This window comes from Saccopteryx bilineata, chromosome 3 (genome assembly GCF_036850765.1).
Source record: "Saccopteryx bilineata isolate mSacBil1 chromosome 3, mSacBil1_pri_phased_curated, whole genome shotgun sequence".
Classification (NCBI taxonomy): domain Eukaryota; kingdom Metazoa; phylum Chordata; class Mammalia; order Chiroptera; family Emballonuridae; genus Saccopteryx; species Saccopteryx bilineata.
Window position 1 is genome coordinate 281,617,147 of NC_089492.1, and position 11,127 is coordinate 281,628,273.

Sequence of the window (11,127 nt, forward strand, 5' to 3'; positions counted from 1 at the left end):
GGGGGCATCGAAAGCCTGCCACCTTCCACTATGCCATCTTTGAGAAGAGGAAGGACTCCTAGCTGGATGAAGGTCAGTGTCCCTGCATTCAGTTTCTGGAGCTGGCTGCTGCTCTATCTTTGACCCCAGGTGTCCACATTCCTTCTCCCGGGAACCATGACCATGGGAATTTCAGCACCACAAAACTAAGGACGTTCCTTTGTTCATTGCTTTACCTCTAGTGCTTAGAACAGCGCCTGGCACAGATCAGGTGCACGAGAAATATCTTTTCTTTTTTTACACCAGCAGATGAAACAATTTTAAGAAATATGGTATTTTATTGAATTGAAAAACACCACTTATTTTAAGATACATTCCTTACACCAGCACCGTTCTTTGAAAAGACTATTTTCCCCCCATTGAATTGCTTTTGTGAATTTATCAAAAGCTCAGTTGGTCATACTTGTGCGGGGCCACTTCTGGGTTCTGTTCCATTCCATTGATCTATGTCTCTATCTGCCAACCAAACACAATCTCGATCACTGTAGCTAGCTCTTGAAATTGGGTAGACTACTTGCTCCCACCTTATTCTTTGTTTTCTTTCTTTTTTTATATATAATTCTTTTTTTCTTTTTGTATGTTTCTGAAGTGAGAATCAAGGAAGCAGACAGACTCCCTCAGGCGCCCGACTAGGATCCACCTGGCATGCTCACCAGAGGGCGATGCTCTGCCCATCTAGGGTGTTGCTCCATTGCAACCGGAGCCATTCTAGCACCTGAGGCAGAAGCCATGGAGCCATCCTCAGCACCCGGGAACTTTGCTCCAATGGAGCCTTGGCTGCGGGAGGGGAAGAAAGAGACACAGAGGAAGGAGAGGGGGAAGGGTGGAGAAGCATATGGGCACTTCTCCTGTGTGCCCTGGCCGGGAATTGAACCTGGGACCTCCACATGCCAGGCCGATGCTCTACCGCTGAGCCAGCTGGCCAGGGCCTATTCTTTGTTTTCAAAAGCATTCTGGCTATTATAGTTTCTTTGCAATTTCATAGAATGTTAGAACTATCTTGCTTATGTCAACAGAAAGTCTTGCTCAGATTTGGGTAGCAACTGCATTAAATCTAGACATCTAGGCAATTGTCTGGCACTGCCAAGCTTTTTCCTTCGACCACAGGACCCTTTGGTGCAAAGGGCACTCACGAGAGAGGGGCTTGCTTGCTGCCGGTTGGTGGAGAATAAGGGTCCACACTCTGCTTCCCTCTTTGGGGAAAGAAGGCAGGGATCAAGCCAAAGGCTCAATCTTTGGGGAAAGTAACCAGCTCGTTAGTTGAGAGTTTGTTGTTCTTCTGTTGAGTTTTCCAATCTATGAACATGTGTCTCTGCATTTGCTTAGATCTGTTTCAGGGCCTTTTGTAGCTCTCAGCATATGTCTTGCACATGTTTTGTGAGATGAACACCTAAGTATTTCATTTTGAGAGTGATTGTAAATGGCATTGCATTTTTAATTTTAGGGTGCATGTTATTTAGATGGGTGATGGTAATTCCTTCATTGGCTCTGCGTCTGGAGCCCTCCATGGGGCTGAAACTAACATTTTCCCACCAATTGCTTTACTGCTTGGTTGAATTCGAATTCTTTCATCCTCTTCCTCTCTGGTTTACAATTGTTTACATTTTATCCAGTTGGGCAATGTAGAGCTCAGGCAATTGTCTGGCACTGCCAGGGATTTGAACAGGGTTTTGGACCCAGACAGACTCCACACCCAAGCTTTTTCCTTTGACCACAGGACCCTTTGGTGCAAAGGGCACTCACGAGAGGGGCTTGCTTGCTGCCGGTTGGTGGAGAATAAGGGTCCACACTCTGCTTCCCTCTTTGGGGAAAGAAGGCAGGGATCAAGCCAAAGGCTCAATCTTTGGGGAAAGTAACCAGCTCGTTATTTGAGAGTTTAAAGAAGAGCCTCCTGCCCCCAACCCATGGCAGAGGTTCTGACTCTCCCTGCTGGAGAAAAGCAAAATGTCACCAGGGTTGGAGCCTTGCTTCCTGTTGACGGAAACCTTCCAGAGGGGACCTTGAATTTCTCACGGTAGGATTAGTGAGTTTCATAGTCTCCTTTTAAAAAGTATATGGAGGCCCTGGCCGGTTGGCTCAGCAGTAGAGCGTCGGCCTAGCGTGCGGAGGACCCGGGTTCGATTCCCGGCCAGGGCACATAGGAGAAGCGCCCATTTGCTTCTCCACCCCTCCGCCGCGCCTTCCTCTCTGTCTCTCTCTTCCCCTCCCGCAGCCAAGGCTCCATTGGAGCAAAGATGGCCCGGGGGGTTGGGGATGGCTCTGTGGCCTCTGCCCCAGGCGCTAGAGTGGCTCTGGTCGCAACATGGCTACGCCCAGGATGGGCAGAGCATCGCCCCCTGGTGGGCAGAGCGTCGCCCCCTGGTGGGCGTGCCGGGTGGATCCCGGTCGGGCGCATGCGGGAGTCTGTCTGACTGTCTCTCCCTGTTTCCAGCTTCAGAAAAATGCAAAAAAAAAAAAAAAAAAAGTATATGGAACATTTCGCCCTTCTTACTATAGGAGGGTGAAAGTAACAAATTTGGGAGGAAAGAGGAAAAATATCCCCTGATTCCATCAAACAATCATTTCTAGCAAATAATTTGACTTCTTTCCATTTCTTTTCATATATGGAATTTTTAATTTTATATCTTGTGGATTCTTCTTGTTCTTGTATAACTTTTACTTTTCTGTTTTAAATTTGTTCCAGTTATTATTTCAAAAGCAACATTATTTTTTAAGGAGAAAGATAAACTCCTCCCACCCACATCCCCACTGGTGACCTCTGTTAGCAATTAAGTGTGGCTCTTTCTAGATCGTTATAGATGACAGGACTTTTCCCCTCTTTGTTCTCATATTTAAATTTAAAAGATAGATTCAAAGCAAATCGTGCTTGATTTAATCCATTTCAATAGGTGATGATTACTAAGACCACCCCCACTTATTCACTTAACACTTGCCATCTTATAGATCACTTCCTTTTGTAGCCAGATTTTTTTTTTTACTTCCCACGAAAAGTATTTGTCACATTACTGTGAAGACCTTGGAGATTTTATCTATTGCATCAAATGGCGGTACCACAATTTTTCTATCCATTCCCATATATTTTTACATTTTGAGCAAGCATGAGTCTCTCTCTCTCTGACTCTCTCTCTTTTTCTATCATGAATCCCAAATAAACATTTGTCTGAATGGAATTACTTCCTTGTTTATTTTCCTAGAGGGAGAATTTCTGACATTTGAAACTGCTTTCCAGAGGTTTCCTGCTCACTTCCCCCTGGCCTTCCCAGCAACTTGTCTTTGTTTCTGCTATTTTGATGGTGGTATTCCGTGTCTATTGGGTTCCCAGTGAGTTCCCAATAAATGGTTCGGTTCCTGACATTGTGTTATATTAGCTCCACTTAGATCAGGAGAGATGTTAGGGAGGGAAAGGGCCAGAGCCCGGATCTGGGGCCCTGCAGTCAATCTGTGACTTGGCTTTTGCTGGCTGACTATGATGACATCTCTCTGGCAGCAACTTGAAGATTGGAACTAGAGCTCTCTTAAAGTAACATTGCCATGCACACTTGAACCTAGGCCTGGTTTGAAATAACACACGCCCCACATTAAGGAATAATCTTAGAGTGACCACTGTGTGAACACCCAAGTTAAGAAATAAAAAAGTCTTCAGTCCCTTTGAAGTTGCTAGGGGACCCCTCCCTCACTATACTCCCCTCTGCCCCTGAGCGAATAATCATGTAAACTTTTCCCATCACCACCCCCTTGGCTTTCTTTCTGATTTTTATTTTATTGTTTAGTTTTGCCTGCTTTGGGCTTTATGTAAGTGAAAACACATGTTATTCCTTTGTAACTTGAGTCTTCACTTGATGGGGTGTTTGTGAAATCACCCATGTGAATGTGCACGTCGTAAATGGGCCATCTTCATGGCTTTCTAATATTTCATCATATGAATAAACAACAACTGAGTTAGAGGTCCTGCTGGCAATGAGCATTGTTTCCAGTTTTGAATAATTGCATGCTGCTATAAATATTCATGCCTCTTGGGGCACAAGTAGAAGAGTTTCTCTTAACTGAATACAGTCACCCCTCGGTATCTGCAGTTCTACATCCAGGGATTCAGCCAACAGATTGAAAATATTTGGAAAAATATATGTTATGTGGGCCCTGGCCAGGTGGCTCAGTGGTAGAGCGTCGGCCTGGCGTGCAGAAGTCCCGGGTTCGATTGCCGGCCAGGGCACACAGGAGAAGCACCCATCTGCTTCTCCACCCCTCCCCCTCTCCTTCCTCTCTGTCTCTCTCTTCCCCTCCCGCAGCCGAGGCTCCATTGGAGCAAAGATGGCCTGGGCGCTGGGGATGGCTCCTTGGCCTCTGCCCCAGGCGCTAGAGTGGCTCTGGTCGCAGCAGAACGACCCCCCGGAGGGGCAGAGCATCGCCCCCTGGTGGGCAGAGCGTCACCCCTGGGGGGCGTGCCGGGTGGATCCCGGTCGGGCGGATGCGGGAGTCTGTCTGACCGTCTCTCCCCGTTTCCGGCTTCAGAAAAATACAAAAAAAAAAAAAAAAAATGTTATGTGACTGGTGACGTGTACTATGTAGTTAGGCCTAGGATGGTTGCTTCTGTACTGAATATGTACAGACGTGTTTCCTTCTTATCATTATGTCTTAAACAATACACTATAACAAGTATTTACAGAGCAGTTACATTGTATTAGGTACTACAAGTAATCTACAGGTGATTTAAAGTGTAAGGAAGGATGTGTGTGGGTTATATGCAAATACTAGGCCACTTCTTTTTTTTTTTTTTTTTTTTTTCATTTTTTCTGAAGCTGGAAATGGGGAGAGACAGTCAGACAGACTCCCGCATGCGCCCGACCGGGATCCACCCGGCACGCCCACCAGGGGCGACGCTCTGCCCACCAGGGGGCGATAATCTGCCCATCCTGGGCGTCGCCATGTTGCGACCAGAGCCACTCTAGCGCCTGGGGCAGAGGCCAAGGAGCCATCCCCAGCGCCCGGGCCATCTTTGCTCCAATGGAGCCTTGGCTGCGGGAGGGGAAGAGAGAGACAGAGAGGAAAGCGCGGCGGAGGGGTGGAGAAGCAAATGGGCGCTTCTCCTGTGTGCCCTGGCCGGGAATCGAACCCGGGTCCTCCGCACGCTAGGCCGACGCTCTACCGCTGAGCCAACCGGCCAGAGCCTAGGCCACTTCTTATAAGGGACTTGAGCATCTTCAATTTTTTAAAAAATTTATTTATTGATTGTCTTTATTTAGAGAGGATGAGAAGAGTGAGAGAGTGAGGAGCATCAACTCACAGTTGCTTCACTTTAGTTGTTCACTGATTGCTTCTCATATGTGCCCTGACTGGGCGAACCTGGGGTTTCGAACTGGCAGCCTCAGCATTCCAGGCTGAAGCTCTATCCACTGCGCCGCCCCAGGTCAGGCAGAGCATTCTGGGTTTTCGTATATATGGGGAGTCCTGGAGCCAATTCTCTACAGATCCAAGGGATGACTGTATCTAGGAATCAGGTTTCTGGCATAGGATGTGGGCGTTTTCATTTGCCTGGGTAGTCCCACACTATTTTTCAAAGTGGCTGTATTGGTTTTAGTCCCATCAGCAATATATGAGGGTTACTGTTCTTCCACATTCTTGCTGACAATTCTACTGTATGTGTTTATTTATTTTTGCCTACCTGATGAACATGTACCAGATGAATACCATTGTGGTTTGCATCTGAATTTTCCTGATTACTAATGATGTTGAATCTCTTCATCTGTTTATTGGAAATCTGTATTTTCTCTCTTGTGAGGGGCCTATTTCTAGCTCTATCATCTTTTTTCTGTAGGAGTGTTTCTCTTTTTCTTTTTTTTTTTAAGTGAGAGGAGGGGAAATAGTGAGACAGACTCCCACATACACCCCAACCGGGATCCATCTGGCAACCTTGTCTAGGGCCGATGCTGAAATCACCTGAGCTATTTTTAGTGCCTGAAGCCAACGCTCAGACCAATTGAGCCATCCTTAGCACTGCGGCCATACTTGAACCAATGGAGCCACTGGCTGCAGGAGGGGAAGAGAGAGGGAAAGGGAAGAAAGGGCAGCGAGAAGCAGATGGTCACTTCTCACATGTACCTTGACCGGGAATTGAACCTGGGACATCCATATGCTGGGCCAGTGCTCTATCCACTGAGCAAACCAGCCAGGGCTCTTTTTCTTATTTTTATTGCATGGTAGTAATTGTTTACGTAGCCTAGATACGGCCCACAAAGAACAAAATGATCAAGGAAAGGAATGAGGAACTTAACCATATTAAAATTAAGAACTTCATTTTTTTAAATGATAGATGCAGAAAGGAAACAGATAAGCCACCGGAGAAAATAATAGCTGTGATACCTGTAAGTGGTGATAGCCCAGTGTACAGCATTTATAAACCACTTCCACTAGTCAGTAAAGAAATGTCTGACCCTCTGGTTTGTAAAATTGGTTTATTTGTCTATCTCTGCATAAGTTCTTCATTGTCTTAGCTACTACAGCTTTATAATAAGCCATAATACCTGGTCAAGCAAGTTAGCTCATGTTTTCACCTTGAAGAATGACTTAGTGGTTCTTGACTCTTAACACTTCTATATCAGTTTTTAAGTCAGCTTACGAATTCTACACACGCAACACACACTCCCTATAGTGATTCTAACTGGGTTTGCATTCATTTGTAGAGTTGACATCTTCTCAATATGGAGTCGATGAACACTGTCTCTCTCTCCGTTAAGTTAGACCTCCTCAAACGGTTTTCAGCCCAGTTGTACCATCTATTCCATAAAGGTTCTGTACATCTGTTGTTAGGTTTGCTCTTTGTTTTTTTCACTTTCTTATTGCTGCTATAAGTGGTACATTAAAATGTTTTCATTCTCTATTTGCTATTGATATATAGAAATGCAACTTATTTTTCTTCTATTTTTTAAAAATTTTATTTATTGATTTTAGAGACAAGTTTCCTTTTCATGCTGTTATTGACAGGTAAAGAGTATGGAAGCTATTGCTATGCCCTTTTTTATTTAGAAATTAAATTTAATGGGGTGACATTGGTCCATAAGGACACAGGTTTTGCCTGATCAGGTGGTGGCGCAGTGGATAGAGCATCACTTGGGGTTTCAAACCTAGGACACAGAAGACCTAGGTTTGAAACCCCAAGGTCACCAGCTTGAGCGTGGGCTCATCCTGCTTGAGCACGGGGTTGCTGGCTCGAGTGTGGGATTATAGACATGACCCTATGGTTACTGGCTTGAAGCCCAAGGGCACTGGCTTGAGCCCAAAGTCACTGGCTTGAGCAAGGGGTCACTCGGTCTGCTATAGCCCCCCACCCTGGTCAAGGCACATACAAGGAAGCAATCAATGAACAACTAAGGAGCCACAATGAGAAATTGATGCTTCTCATCTCTCTCCCTTCCTATCTGTCCCTATCTGTCTCTCTGTCTCTGTCACAAAAAAAAGAGAGGACATATAGGTTTCAGGTAAACATCTCTATAGCATTTGAGCGGTTGACTGTATTATGTCCTTATAATTGTACATATCACGCCATGCCGCCTTGTCTATTTGCCAGGCTTGCTTCTCGACTGACCTGTGAGCTTCCCAAAGTCAGAGTCCACATCTGCTCATTGACTGCTCTATCCACAGAATCTGCCGCTGAGCTGGCCACACAGTCGAAATCACTGCGCCCACATAAAATAGGTGTGAGTATTACATAGCTATCTTGGAGACAGTGAATAAGGCACTGATGCTGTGGGGGTAGGGGAGGATAGAAAGTAAAGAAATGAACATTGGCTGCATGCTTCTGTCCGCCAGGCACTAGTCTAGTTCTCAAACAGTCCAAGAAGGGAAGCATCATCCACATTTTATAGACAAGTAAACACAGGCTCAGCCGCTGGAAGTCTCCCATCTAATTTGCTGCTTGCTGCAAGGTGGTTGAGGATGCTGACCACTCTGTGTGGTGGGAATCGTTCGGCATGCTGCTTTCCTTCTGGTTGGAAAATTCTGGTTCCCTTCTTTGCGTGGGCTGCTGGGAAGCTCAGATTCCAATTCTGACCTTAACCACATTCAGTAGTTTGATTCTCATGGTCATATTTATATGACCTTTCCCCTGACCTATATTTCCTAGATTTTTTCTACTTTGGTGTCTTTACTTCTCTCTGTATTTTAAACATCAGTGTGCTGACTGTGTCCTCGGTATAAGTAGCCTCAAATCCCTTGAGGATTATATCAACAGAATAAAAAAAAAAGGTAAATATAAGACTGAGCTGTCCACTTCTTGGGTAGTGTTACTCACATAAAAACTCATTTCTGAATGATGAGCTAGCTGCCCAGCCTTGTTCAGGCCCCAGCTTGCCGGAGTTCTGGGAACTGCCCGGGGTAGCTATAATTTCTGTGATTGTGATGTTTCAGATTAATATAATTAATACTGAGGTGTAGTTTCTCAGGATGCTGAGACTCGTTTAAAGACCCAGGAAGGGTTCAAAGAAGAAACTATGGAACTGACTTGAATGTCATCCTTCCACTCTTCAAAGGCAGAATTGCTTCAGGGAGAGGCTGAGCGGTGGTTTCTCTTCACCCGCTGGTTCGTGGTGGACACTCTTTCGAGTGCTCACAGTGTGTGCACCCGCGATGCTCACACCGGGCTTTCCGAGTGTGCGTTCTTTTCTAGGAATTCCAAGGGTGGTCCCTGCCCCCTGGCCTCCTACCAGCAGCTCTCTCGAACCCCAGCCAGCATCACAAGAAAGTGCTGGGGACCAGGAAGTCAAGGTCTGGTGTCCAGAACTGGGGTGATGCACTTTGGGGAATAGGGAGCCCAGCCCCTCTCCCACGCTGGGCCTGGTGAAAATTTGCCCACTGTTTGTTGGTGCTTCACATCGTAGGGGAGTGGTGGCCGCTGGTACATCATGATGGACAGACTGGAGACACCACAGCCCTCCTCCCAGTGGGCAGAAAGTGTTTCAACCTGCTGTATTAATCAAGGTTTTGCTGTCACCGAACTTTTTAATGGGTCCATAAAAGTTTGTAAGAAACTTTAACCTAAAAAAAAAAAAGTTAGGCCCTGGCCGGTTGGGTCAGCGGTAGAGCGTCGGCCTGGCGTGCGGGGGACCTGGGTTCAATTCCCGGCCAGGGCACATAGGAGAAGCACCCATTTGCTTCTCCACCCCCCCTCCTTCCTCTCTGTCTCTCTCTCTCTTCCCCTCCCGCAGCCAAGGCTCCATTGGAGCAAAGATGGCCCGGGCGCTGGGGATGGCTCCTTGGCCTCTGCCCCCAGGCGCTAGAGTGGCTCTGGTCGCGGCAGAGCGACGCCCCGGAGGGGCAGAGCATCGCCCCTGGTGGACGTGCCAGGTGGATCCCGGTCGGGCGCATGCAGGAGTCTGTCTGACTGTCTCTCCCCGTTTCCAGCTTCAGAAAAATACAAAAAAAAAAAATGTTTATCATTAGGAAAAAGTGCGTAAAAGACTCCTTGGGAGGCAGTGCAGAAAATGGAGGCTGCAGAGCCAAGTCCATCTGTCTTTTAGCTTCCTTGGGCAAGTCAGCTCAAGTTACACCCTCCCCATTACATGGCTGCAGTGCAGGCATGCCAGGCACTGTGCCAGGCACCCACTCAGACAGTCTCCTGCACAGGTCCCAGCACCAGCCCGAGATAGGTACTATTACATAGTATCCCCGTTTTCCCAGTGAGGAAGGTAAAGTTCAGAAAGGTTAAGCAACTTGCCCAAAGTCACACAGCTTTCAAGTGGCAAAGCCAGGAAGTGCACCCTGGCAGCCTGGCCCCAGAGCCCATGCTCTGACCTGTGGCACAGCCATTGCCGCCAATCATCTGGGCCCACAGGACGTGCTCAGCAAACAGCTACTGAATTAAATGGAAGAGTGCGCGAGGGCTGACTCCTGGCTCCCCATCTGCAGAGCTGCAACTCCTGAGCACCAGGCAGGTCCAGATTGGCAGATGAAACTCAACCTACTTCCATGTGGGCACATCAGTTGCTTCACTGCCACAAACAGGGAGGCAGGAAGGACAGAGACACACCTTCATCAGCCACCAGGCCCTTAAGGAGGGTCTTGTCTGCTCCCACTGGAGACACTCTTGGCTCACTCATCGCTCTGCAGGAAATTGGACTTAGTGTGGCTCTCAGCCTGCCGGCGAGCCCTGCATTGTTGTGGACCGTTAATGGCAAAAAGCCATTATAGATTCGAGGCTTGGCAGGGGGCTAAGTTCTACCCCCTCCATCTCCATATTTGGCTTTGATGCTGAGTGTTTGCACCCACTCCACTTCCTTCCTTGGGTTGCAGGAAGCAATATACATACCCTTCCTCTGACTCTGTTTGTTTCAGATGTTTGTAAATTTCACTAATGTATCCTGTTTTTGCCTTGGGAGAGTTCCTGTCTTAGCCTTTGATGTGCAACTTTGTATCAGGGTCCTTGATTTGCATAGGTCCATATAATAAAGCGAACTGGGGCTGTGAGGCACTGAGATGCTGCCAGGCAGTTTGAGGAGTCCTCCCTGTCCCATCGGTTTTGTTCTGACAAAGTGTGTTTCCTTAATTCTGCACCGTTATTTGGAAGCTGCGCTGGTCCGCGGCAAGTGGCGCCCGAACAGACGACTTGAGTACGAGGAAACTAAAACTGAAGGAAGGTGACGGAACTCCCCAAAGTGAAGTGCGCACAGTGAGTAAAGAAATTTTTGGGGGAAAGTGTAGTTGGGAGTAAAAGAATATGGGACAGATAGGGTCAAAAGTAAAAGACCTTTATGTAGGAATGTTTCTGTATGAAGACAAATCATTGTCTGAAGAGTATCAGGGTGAGCTGGAAACAGAGGGATGTGAATACAAGGATAACTTGGAGTCTTAGGATGACAGGGGGGATGAAAAATCCGTGGCTATGGCTGACTTAGCCGCGGGGCCTCCACTGCCCTCAGCTCCTTCCTACATTCAACCCTCTGCTCCTCCGTTCCCTTATCAGGCTGATTGCAGAGCCTATAGCTCAAAATCTGGGAAATCCCCTCTCCAACAATCTATAGACCAGGCTTGAAATGTAGGGGAAACAATAAATGATGGCTTTACCCGTTTTCCTGTTGTAGAAAGACAGGATGATATGAG